The 10,995-nt window shown below is 41.5% G+C and overlaps 1 pseudogene; it reads left to right on the forward strand.

Moving 5' to 3' along the window:
* Window positions 1–8,932: 8,932 nt before the first annotated feature.
* On the forward strand, window positions 8,933–10,718 carry LOC123946371 (annotated as a pseudogene).
* Window positions 10,719–10,995: the final 277 nt, after the last annotated feature.

Genomic DNA, 10,995 nt, shown 5'->3' on the forward strand with positions numbered 1-10,995 from the left:
TGGGGCCCCGGGCTCTTGGCTCCTCTGGGCCGGAGACTAGGAGGCTGTCATTTTCATTCCCATCCTCCGGAACTCTATGGAAAGTGTTCAGGGAACAGAAGCTCCCAAAAGCGAACCCGAGCGATTACTTAGTCCAGCCCCCAGTAAGGGCAGTGCAATTCTGCCTCTGGCAAAGACACGTGAGAGTCACTACAACAGGCCCCTCGCCCAGAAGATCAACAAAATATCCAGCCAGAATGAAGTTTATCTATCAAGGAAAGCAGGTTCAATACCTAAGACAGCAGCGGAATTCCAGAGGAGGAGAAAGCAAAGCACGGAACTCATGGCTTTTTCCCATGATTCTTTAGTCTTGCGGTTAATTCAAATTTTTTTTCAATTTTTTTTCTTTCTTTTTTCTTCTTCTGCTAAATTTTTTAAAAATTTTACCCCTTTCTTTCTTAACTTTTTTTGACAAGTTTATCTAAAAAATATATTTTTTCTTTCTTTTTTATATTTTTTCTTTATTTGTTTTATTTAAATTTTTTTCCTTTTTTTTCTGAACATCTTTTTATCCCCTTTCTCCACCCCCCCCCAACAATTGGGATCTATTCTGATTTGGTTATATAGCCCATTTTTCTGGGGTCTTTGCCACTCTTTTAGTATTTTATTTGATCCTTCATATCCTCTTATCTGGACAAAATGACAAGGCGGAAAAAATCACCACAAACAAAAGAACAAGAGGCAGTACCGAAGGCTAGGGACCTAATCAACACAGACATTGGTAATATGTCAGATCAAGTGTTCAGAATGACGATTCTGAACATTCTAGCCGGGCTCAAAAAAGGCATGAAAGATATTAGAGAAACCCCCTCTGGAGATATTAAAGCCCTTTCTGGAGAAATTAAAGAACGAAAATCTAACCAAGTTGAAATCAAAAAAGCTATTAATGAGGTGCAATCAAAAATGGAGGCTCTCACTGCTAGGATCAATGAGGCAGAAGAAAGAATTAGTGATATAGAAGACCAAATGACAGAGAATAAAGAAGCCGAGCAAAAGAGGGACAAACAACTACTGGACCATGAGGGGAGAATTCGAGAGATAAGTGACACCATAAGATGAAACAACATTAGAATAATTGGGATTCCAGAAGAAGAAGAAAGAGAGAGGGGAGCAGAAGGTCTATTGGAAAGAATTATTGGAGAGAATTTCCCTAATATGGCAAAGGGCACAAGCATCAACATCCAGGAGGTGCAGAGAACCCCCCTCAAAGTCAATAAGAATAAGTCCACACCCCATCACCTAATAGTAAAATTTACAATCTTAGTGACAAAGAGAAAATCCTGATAGCAGCCCGGGAAAAGAAGTCTGTAACATACAATGGTAAAAATATTAGATTGGCAGCAGACTTATCCACAGAGACCTTGCAGGCCAGGAAGAGCTGGCATGATATATTCAGAGCACTAAATGAGAAAAACATGCAGCCAAGAATACTCTATCCAGCTAGGCTATTATTGAAAATAGAAGGAGAGATCAAAAGCTTCCAGGACAAACAAAAACTGAACGAATTTGCAAACACCAAACCAGCTCTACAGGAAATATTGAAAGGGGTCCTCTAAGCAAAGAGAGAGCCTAAAAGAAGTAGATCAGAAAGGTATAGAGACAATATACAGTAACAGTCACCTTACAGGCTAATAATGGCACTAAATTCATATCTCTCAATAGTTACCCTGAATGTTAATGGGCTAAATGCCCCAATCAAAAGACACAGGGTATCAGAATGGATAAAAAAAACCAAAACCCATCAATATGTTGCCTACAAGAAACTCATTTTAGACGCGAAGACACCTCCAGATTTTATAAGAACATACTATGAGCAACTCTACGGCAACAAATTTGACAATCTGGAAGAAATGGATGCATTCCTAGAGACATATAAACTACCACAACTGAACCAGGAAGAAATAGAAAACCTGAACAGGCCCATAACCAGTAAGGAGATTGAAACAGTCATCAAAAATCTCCAAACAAACAAAAGCCCAGGGCCAGACGGCTTCCCAGGGGAATTCTACCAAACATTTAAAGAAGAACTAATTCCTATTCTCCTGAAATTGTTCCAAAAAATAGAAATGGAAGGAAAACTTCCAAACTCATTTTATGAGGCCAGCATCACCTTGATCCCAAAACCAGATAAGGATCCCACCAAAAAAGAGAACTACAGACCAATATCCTTGATGAACACAGATGCAAAAATTCTCACCAAAATAGTAGCCAATAGGATTCAACAGTACATTAAAAGGATTATTCACTGTCTTCTGTTCACATCAACCACACTGTGGATGCCTTTGGATGATGTCAACATCTTAATATGAAAAAGAGCAAGTCCAGAAACAAAGCATGCATTGGTTCTTTGGCAAGTCTGGTGGGGGTCAGACAATCAGAGAGTTCTACGAGGGCTGACACCACCCCATGCGTGAACAGAGACTGTCTCTCATTTGACAGCTGGAGTCTTCCCCTGGTTTCTGAAAGAGAATTCTATTGTAAAAAATAAAAATAGTGCATGTACAAAAAAAAAAAAAAAAAGGATTAATCACCAAGATCAAGTGGGATTTATTCCAGGGCTGCAAGGTTGGTTCAACATCCACAAATCAATCAATATGATACAACACATTAATAAAAGAAAGAACAGGAACCATAGGATACTTTCAATAGATGCTGAAAAAGCATTTGACAAAGTACAGCATCCCTTCCTGATCAAAACTCTTCAAAGTGTAGGGATAGAGGGCACATACCTCAATACTATCAAAGCCATCTATGAAAAACCCACCGCAACTATCATTCTCAATGGAGAAAAACTGAAAGCTTTTCTGTTAAGGTCAGGAACACGGCAGGGATGTCCATTATCACCACTGCTATTCAACATAGTACTAGAAGTCCTAGCCTCAGCAATCAGACAACAAAAGGAAATTAAAGGCATCCAAATCGGCAAAGAAGTCAAACTATCACACTTCGCAGATGATATGATACTATATGTGGAAAACCCAAAAGACTCCACTCCAAAACTGCTAGAACTTGTCCAGGAATTCAGTAAAGTGTCAGGATATAAAATCAATGCACAGAAATCAGTTGCATTTCTGTACACCAACAACAAGACAGAAGAAAGAGAAATTAAGGAGTCAATCCCATTTACAATTGCACCCAAAACTATTAGATACCTAGGAATAAACCTAACCAAAGAGGCTAAGACTCTATATGCAGAAAACTATAAAGTGCTCATGAAAGAAATTGAGGAAGACACAAATAAATGGAAAAATGTTCCATGCTCCTGGATTGGAAGAATAAATATTGTGAAAATGTCCATGCTACCTAAAGCAATCTACACATTTAATGCAATACCTATCAAAATATCATCCATTTTTTTCAAAGAAATGGAACAAATAATCCTAAAATTTATATGGAACCAGAAAAGACCTCGAATAGCCAAAGGAATATTGAAAAAGAAAGGCAAACTGGGTGGCATCACAATTCCGGACTTCAAACTCTATTACAAAGCTGTCACCATCAAGACAGCATGGTACTGGCACAAAAACAGACACATAGATCAATGGAACAGAATAGAGAGCCCAGAAATAGACCCTTAACTCTATGGTCAACTAATCTTCGACAAAGCAGGGAAGAATGTCCAATGGAAAAAAGACAGCCTCTTCAATAAATGGTGCTGGGAAAATTGGACAGCCACATGCAGAAACATGAAATTGGACCACTTCCTTACACCACACATGAAAATAGACTCAAAATGGATGAAGGACCTCAATGTGAGAAAGGTATCCATCAAAATCCTTGAGGAGAACGCAGACAGCAACCTCTTCGACCTCAGCCACAGCAACATCTTCCTAGGAACATCGCCAAAGGCAAGGGAAACAAGGGCAAAAATGAACTATTGGGATTTCATCAAGATCAAAAGTTTTGCACAGCAAAGGAAACAGTTAACAAAACCAAAGACAACTGACAGAATGGGAGAAGATATTTGCAAGTGACATATCAGGTAAAGGGCTAGTGTCCAAAATCTATAAGGAACTTACAAACTCAACACCCAAAGAACAAACAATCCAATCAAGAAATGGGCAGAGGACATGAACAGACATTTCTGCAAAGAAGACATCCAGATGGCCAAGAGACACATGAAAAAGTGCTCCACATCACTTTGCATCAGGGAAATACAAATCAAAACCACAACGAGATATCACCTCACACCAGTCAAAATGGCTAAAATTAACAAGTCAGGAAATGACAGATGCTGGCGAGGATGCGGAGAAAGGGGAACCCTCCTCCACTGTTGGTGGGAATGCAAGCTGGTGCAACCACTCTGGAAAACAGCATGGAGGTTCCTCAAAATGTTGAAAATAGAACTACCCTATGACCCAGCCATTGCACTACTGGGTATTTACCCTAAAGATACAAACATAGTGATCCGAAGGGGCACGTGTACCCGAATGTTTATAGCAGCAATGTCTACAATAGCCAAACTATGGAAAGAACCTAGATGTCCATCAACAGATGAATGGATAAAGAAGAGGTGGTATATATACACAATGGAATACTATGCAGCCATCAAAAGAAATGAAATCTTGCCATTTGTGACGACGTGGATGGAACTAGAGGGCATCATGCTTAGTGAAATAAGTCAATCGGAGAACGACAACTATCATATGATCTCCCTGATATGAGGACATGGAGATGCAACATGAGGGGTTGGGGGATAGGAGAAGAATAAATGAAACAAGATGGGATTGGGAGGGAGACAAACCATAAATGACTCTTAATCTCACAAAACAAACTGGGGGTTGCTGGGGGGAGGTGGGGTTGGGAGAGGGGGAGGGGGTTATGGACATTGGGGAGGGTATGTGCTATTGTGAGTGATGTGAAGTGTGTAAACCTGGTGATTCACAGACCTGTACCCCTGGGGATAAAAATACATTATATGTTTATTAAAAAAAAAAAAAAGAAAGAAAGAGAGGATGAATCCCCAACTTTTGTAGCAACATGGACGGGACTGGAAGTGATTATGCTGAGTGAAATAAGTCAAGCAGAGAGAGTCAAGTATCATATGGTTTCACTTATTTGTGGAGCATAACAAATGACATGGAGGACATTGGGAGATGGAGAGGAGAAGGAAGTTGAGGGAAATTGGAGGGGGAGGTGAGCCATAAGAGACTATGGACTCTGAAAAACAACCTGAGGGTTCTGAAGGGGCGGGGTGGTCGTTGGGGGAACAAGGTGGTGGGTAACAGGGAGGGCACATATTGCATGGGGCACTGGGTGTTGTTCAAAAAAAATGAATACTGTTACACTGAAAAAATAAATTAATTAATTAAAAAAATAATCTTCAAAAAAAAAAAACTGTTTTCATTGTCTCATGAGGGAGAACAAAGAAGCTCAAGCTTTTGTGGATGATTTTGACCCTGCACATTTATAAAAACTGGCTGATTTTCAGTGTTGGCTTACTTTGGACCATTTTCAATTTTAAATACTTGGTTGATGATATTAAGTCCATATTATTTGCAAGGCACTGAGCTGTGTACTTATGGACATCATTTCACTTACTCCTCACAGCTGGCCTGTGAGGTACTTATTTTTACTCCCATTTGACTGTTGTAGAAACTAAAGCCCTGAGAGGTAAACTAATTTAACCATAGTCACTGGTTGTGAGACTGAGGTGTGATTTGAACCTGAACAGTCTACCTAGAGAGCCTTACTCCTAACTATTGAACTGCACTGCCTTCGTGTGAAGGAAGCTTTTAGAATATTTTCCCCTTGAACTTGAGGACAATTTCTTGTCAGTTGGGTGACATAGAGCAGTCATGGGAATCTCCAGAGGGAGAGGATCTAAAGTTGGGAAATGTCCCCAGGTATCTTCATTATGTCCCCATCTGTCCCTCAAAGTGAGAAATTCTGACTTAGGATATCCTACCTGGATTATAGTCCTGAGCATGATGCCTTCAAAAAAGTAGGGCTTCTCTAACTGGGTGTGGGTGGTTGGTTGCCCATAATCCCCAGGAGCCTACTATTTTTAAACAAGATTCCTCAAAGGCAAATGATTCTTTATCACCCAGTGTGAGTCATACCTGGATGTTGAATGATGGGCAGTCAAGGTTTTATCACAGTTGGTTTTCCCTTCACACTATCCATTTTGCTCACCCTTCCACAAGGAAAGTAATACCACATATGTCTCTACATGTGCCTAAATTATAAGGATTGCTTGGCTACAATGTATGTATCTAAACGTCCAGTATATAGGAATTCTGGATTATGGCCTCTGTCAGGTTTCTCTTCTCAACATGGTCATTTGTTGAACAAATACTTACTGAGTACCTTCCTCACAGTCGGATGGAGGAGACCAACAGGTGACCTTGAATTTGGATACATTAGGATCAATGACACGTGGGGGAAGCCAGGTGCTAGGAGAGCACATAGGAAGGGCAGCATAAGGGTCAGGAGAGGCTTCCTGATGAAGCAACTGCTGAGCAGTGAACTGAAAGAGAAGTGGGGGTTAGCTAAGTGAAGGGGCCAAGAAAGCAGTACCGGCAAGGGAATATGTGAGTGTTGAATTTCACAGATGGAGCAGGAACTGGGATAGGGATGAGGCTGTAGGAATAAGCACAGATCATATTATGAACAAAGGAAATACTATGAAGGTTGGGGAGTGTGGAAGCATGGAAAGGTTTGAAGCCTGGTGGTGAGTTGGGAAAACCTCAGATAGTGTAAAAATTTTCCCTGAGTTAAGAATTGATACTTGTTAGCTATCTTCTGTGCTTGTTTGTAAATCATAGCATTGGAACTGGTGAGTGGCAAATAAGGAGTCTAGATGGATTTGTAGACAGAAGGTCTGGCCCATAACCCAAGGGTTCTCTTTCATCATCTGTAGAGTAGACTTTCCAATTTTGACTGATATTTCTGTCTTTAAAAACTTCTGAGAACATTTTCTAAAATTCTCTTAAGACCAAAGCAAGAGTAGGGAGGGTAGCAAGGTAGTGGGGGCTGCATGACTTTGTTTACTCTGTTCTCCACTTCTCATTTCCTGGGTATTGCTGTAAATTGTCCATCCAGAGCCTTGCTCCCCTTGTGGAGGGAGCCATCTGAAAAGAAGTAGAGGAAGAGGAGGAAGAGGGAATCACACACAGGAGTCCTTCATTAAGAAAACTTTCAGACAACAGTTTGAATGAGTTAAAAGTAACTCCTTGTGAAGAATTCATAGGGAGTCACAAGTGTTTTAGTACAAGCTCAAAGGGCAGGGCAGGTTCTCCAGGCCCCTTCAATTGACACCCCAGATGGCACAGAGTGTATGTGTATAGAGCACAGTGTAGCCAGTGAGGAGACTGTCTGCAGAAATAAGTTCACCTTCTCTCCTGGAACCCAGAGAAGGAGGAAGCAGAAGGAATATTTTTGGTTGAGAGCAACTGAAGTAAGTGACTCATTTCTTTTCTCCCTACCTATCACACTGTCATATTGTGAACATAAAAAAGGTAGTGAATTTTTGTCCTGTTGTTTTGGGTTAGGTTTATTGAATGTCAGAAATCACAATAGAATCTCTCTGGCTCCTGTCCCTTCTCAGTCATGGATCATGGGTTGGCTATTGCTCCCATTTCTACAGTGTTTGCTTCCAAAACAGTCTAGGCCTCTCCTTCTTGCAGGTGGTTATCAAGGTCCTGCCCCTTTCTCCCTCCTCCTATATGTTCATAGCCCCACTGTGGGCCAAGTGGGTAAAGGGAAGGTATGGACTATATATTCTTGGCTATCACTACAGAGAAAGAATGATGCAGAATGAGGAAAAGGGGACCAAAGTGATTCTAACCTTGGGTAGCAGATTTTGAGGCTGAGAGTTTTAAGACAGAGAGACAAATATTTGTATGTAAAATCTGATGATAATAAGAATGGGTCTGGGGGGCTCCTGGGTGGCTCAGTGGGTTAAGCCGCTGCCTTCGGCTCAGGTCATGGTCTCAGGGTCCTGGGATTGAGTCCCACATCGGGCTCTCTGCTCCTCAGGGAGCCTGCTTCACCCTCTCTCTCTGTCTGCTGCTCTACTTGTGATCTCTCTCTCTCTGTGTCAAATAAATAAAAATAAAATATTTAAAAGAAAAAAAAAAAGAATGGGTCTGTAATTGCAAAGAGACATCTAGTCCATGAATTAATGTGTCATAACTCATGCTCAAGCAGTGGGCATACATCCCGCATGTGAATCTGCACCATACATCAATACCCTGTTGTGCCTTTTCACCTAATTAACACAGGAAGGTATGTGACTCATGAATTCACATGGGATTATGTTAGGTGGATTGTCAAAATGTTGGGATGCTTGGGTGGCTCAGTTGGTTGAGACTCCAACACTTGATATTGGCTCAGGTCTTGATCTCAGAGTTGTAAGTTCAGGCCCCATGTAGGGCACCATGATGGGCATGGAGCCCACTGAAAAATAAATTCAAAAAAAGACAAAACAAAACAGAATGTCAGGAGGTATTTGGTACTTTTTCTGGAGAGAAACAGAATTAATCTTCTGTGATGTTTTTTGGTGTCAGTTTTTGTGATACTTGGGCTTCAAGTATCATGTTACACTCAGCCTTTGATTCTCAGTTGATTGGTTGAACACCATTGTTCAGTAAATATTTATTGTTTCCATAGGCATTCTGGAAGGATAGCACATACCAGAAGAAACTTGGAACACTGAAAAAAGAAAATTAATTATAATAAACATAAAAAATAACCAATAAAATTTTTAAAAGAAAGAAAAAAGAAGAAATATAAAGCAGCAGCCCTGAAGCCTGAGCAAAGGACCCTGGAAGTCCCCACCCAACTTGGCTTAACTCAGCCTCACTTAACCAGATCCAGCACGCTTGACTTCCTGGGTTTGCTCCAGTTCCCTTATCCTTAGACTGTTCTTCAATTCCAGCTAGAATGCTGCATGCATCAGGCACTTCACAGGTTTCATCAAAAGCTGATAAGCAGACGTCCACTGGAGAAAGAAGTGTATGAGTTTAAATCTGAGTTTAAAACTGAACACTCTGGATTTAGTGGCCCTGGGTGTGGTCCGCACAGTGGGTATTGGTGTGTATTTTCTGGCTAATGAGGTGGCTGGGAATCAAGCAGGACCATCCATTGTGATCTGCTTTTTGGTGGCAGGTCTAACATTATTGTTGGCTGGGCTGTGCTATGCAGATCGTAGTGCCTGGGTTCCCCATTCTGGCTCGGCATATCTCTACAGCTATGTCACTGTGGATGAACTCTGGGCTTTCATCACTGGCTGGAATCTCATCCTCTCCTTTGCTGTTGATGATTTCTTTGTGGTCCAGGCCTGGATCTTATCTTTTGACATCTTCATTGGAGACTGGATCTCTATGATTCTGCATAAGATCATCTCACAGTATGTTTCCTCAAGTCATTGCAGATGGTCTACACTACTTTTTTGTCATCTTTCTATTTTTTATTAATGGAGCTGCAATATATAGGTTTGCATGGGTTCTTCAGAGTTTTTGAAGTGGTCACATTGATAAAACTTTTGGTTCTCAGCTTTTTCATCATCTCTGCTTTCATTAAGGGGGACCTGCACAATGGAAGCTCACAGAAGAGGATTACATACAGGCCGGACTCAATGGCACCTCTCGCTTGGGCCCTCTGGGCTCTGGAGGATTTGTGCCTTTTGGCTTCCAGGGGATTCTCCATGGATCAGCTACCTGTTTCTATGCACTCATAGGTTTCAGCGTTATTGGTACCAGAGTCAAAAATCACACAATCCCCAGCATTCGATCCCCATGGGCATTGTGATTTCACTGCTCATCTGCTTTTTGTTGTATTTTGGTATCTCTGCTGCACTTACAATCATGGTTCCTTACTTCCAGCTTCAACCTGGGAGCACCTTGCCTGAGGCATTTCTCCATGTTGGCTGGCTCCCTGCCTGCTAGGCTGTAGCTTTTATAATGTTCTTTAGTATTTTTGTCAGCACCAATTGGAGCTTTACATTCCCTATACAGTGGGTGATAGCCATGATGGCAGAGGATGGCCTCCTGTTCCCTTTTCTTGCCAGTTTTGTTTTCAGAACGTATTCCATGTTGTGTTCACTGTTATCTTTACCATCATTGCAGCAATCATGATATTTTACTTTAGACTCAATGATCTTTTGGATCTCAGGTCAGTTGGCACCCTAATATCTTATTCCTTGGTAGCTTTTTGTGTTCATCAGCCTGAAAGGAGGAAGGAGGAAAATGAAAAAGAGTTGCAGGAGGAGAATGGGGGAAATGTGGCGCAGATGCAGGAGGAGACTGCACCTGCAGCAGAGAAGCTAACTTTAAGGAGAACTACTTTTTCCAGGCATCCCCACCCCCACTCTACTCTCTGGCCAGGTTGTCTATGTTTGCTCCTCACTGCTTGTTCTGCTGCTGACTGTCCCCTGCCTAGTTCTGGCCCACTGTCCATGTCTGCTTTCTGGAGACCCAGTGCCAATCACAGGGGTTGTGTTGCTCCTGGTGGTCATCACTGGGATGGATCACTGTGGTCATCTGGAGACAGCCACAGAGCTCCTCTCCCCTTCCCTTTAAGGTCCCTGCTCTCTCCTCCCACTCTTGAGCATCTTTGTGAATGTTTGCCTTATGATGCAGATGTCAGCTGGCACTTGGCTGAGATTTGGTGTCTGGATGCTGATTGGGTTTGCTATTTACTTCAACTATGGGATCCAGCAAAGCCTGGTAACTTAACCCTACTTATGGACCCAAACTCTAGACCTTGAACTCAGCTGTGCCAGTATGTATTTGGCTTGACATCATCTCACCTGAATGCAGTCTGGTCCCCTACACAATAATGGGGAGTACTCCTGAGCACATGGAAATATAAGCTCCTATAAGATATTGGTGGGGGAACACTAATAGAGCTTCATATTTATGGTACAGTGAAGGATGTGTCTTTGCCCTTCTTTTTTTTTTTTTTAACTTTCTATTCTTCAACTGTTTCTATAGCTGCTTACTGGCTTTTACA

This window comes from Meles meles, chromosome 7 (assembly GCF_922984935.1).
Source record: "Meles meles chromosome 7, mMelMel3.1 paternal haplotype, whole genome shotgun sequence".
Taxonomy (NCBI): Eukaryota; Metazoa; Chordata; class Mammalia; order Carnivora; family Mustelidae; genus Meles; species Meles meles.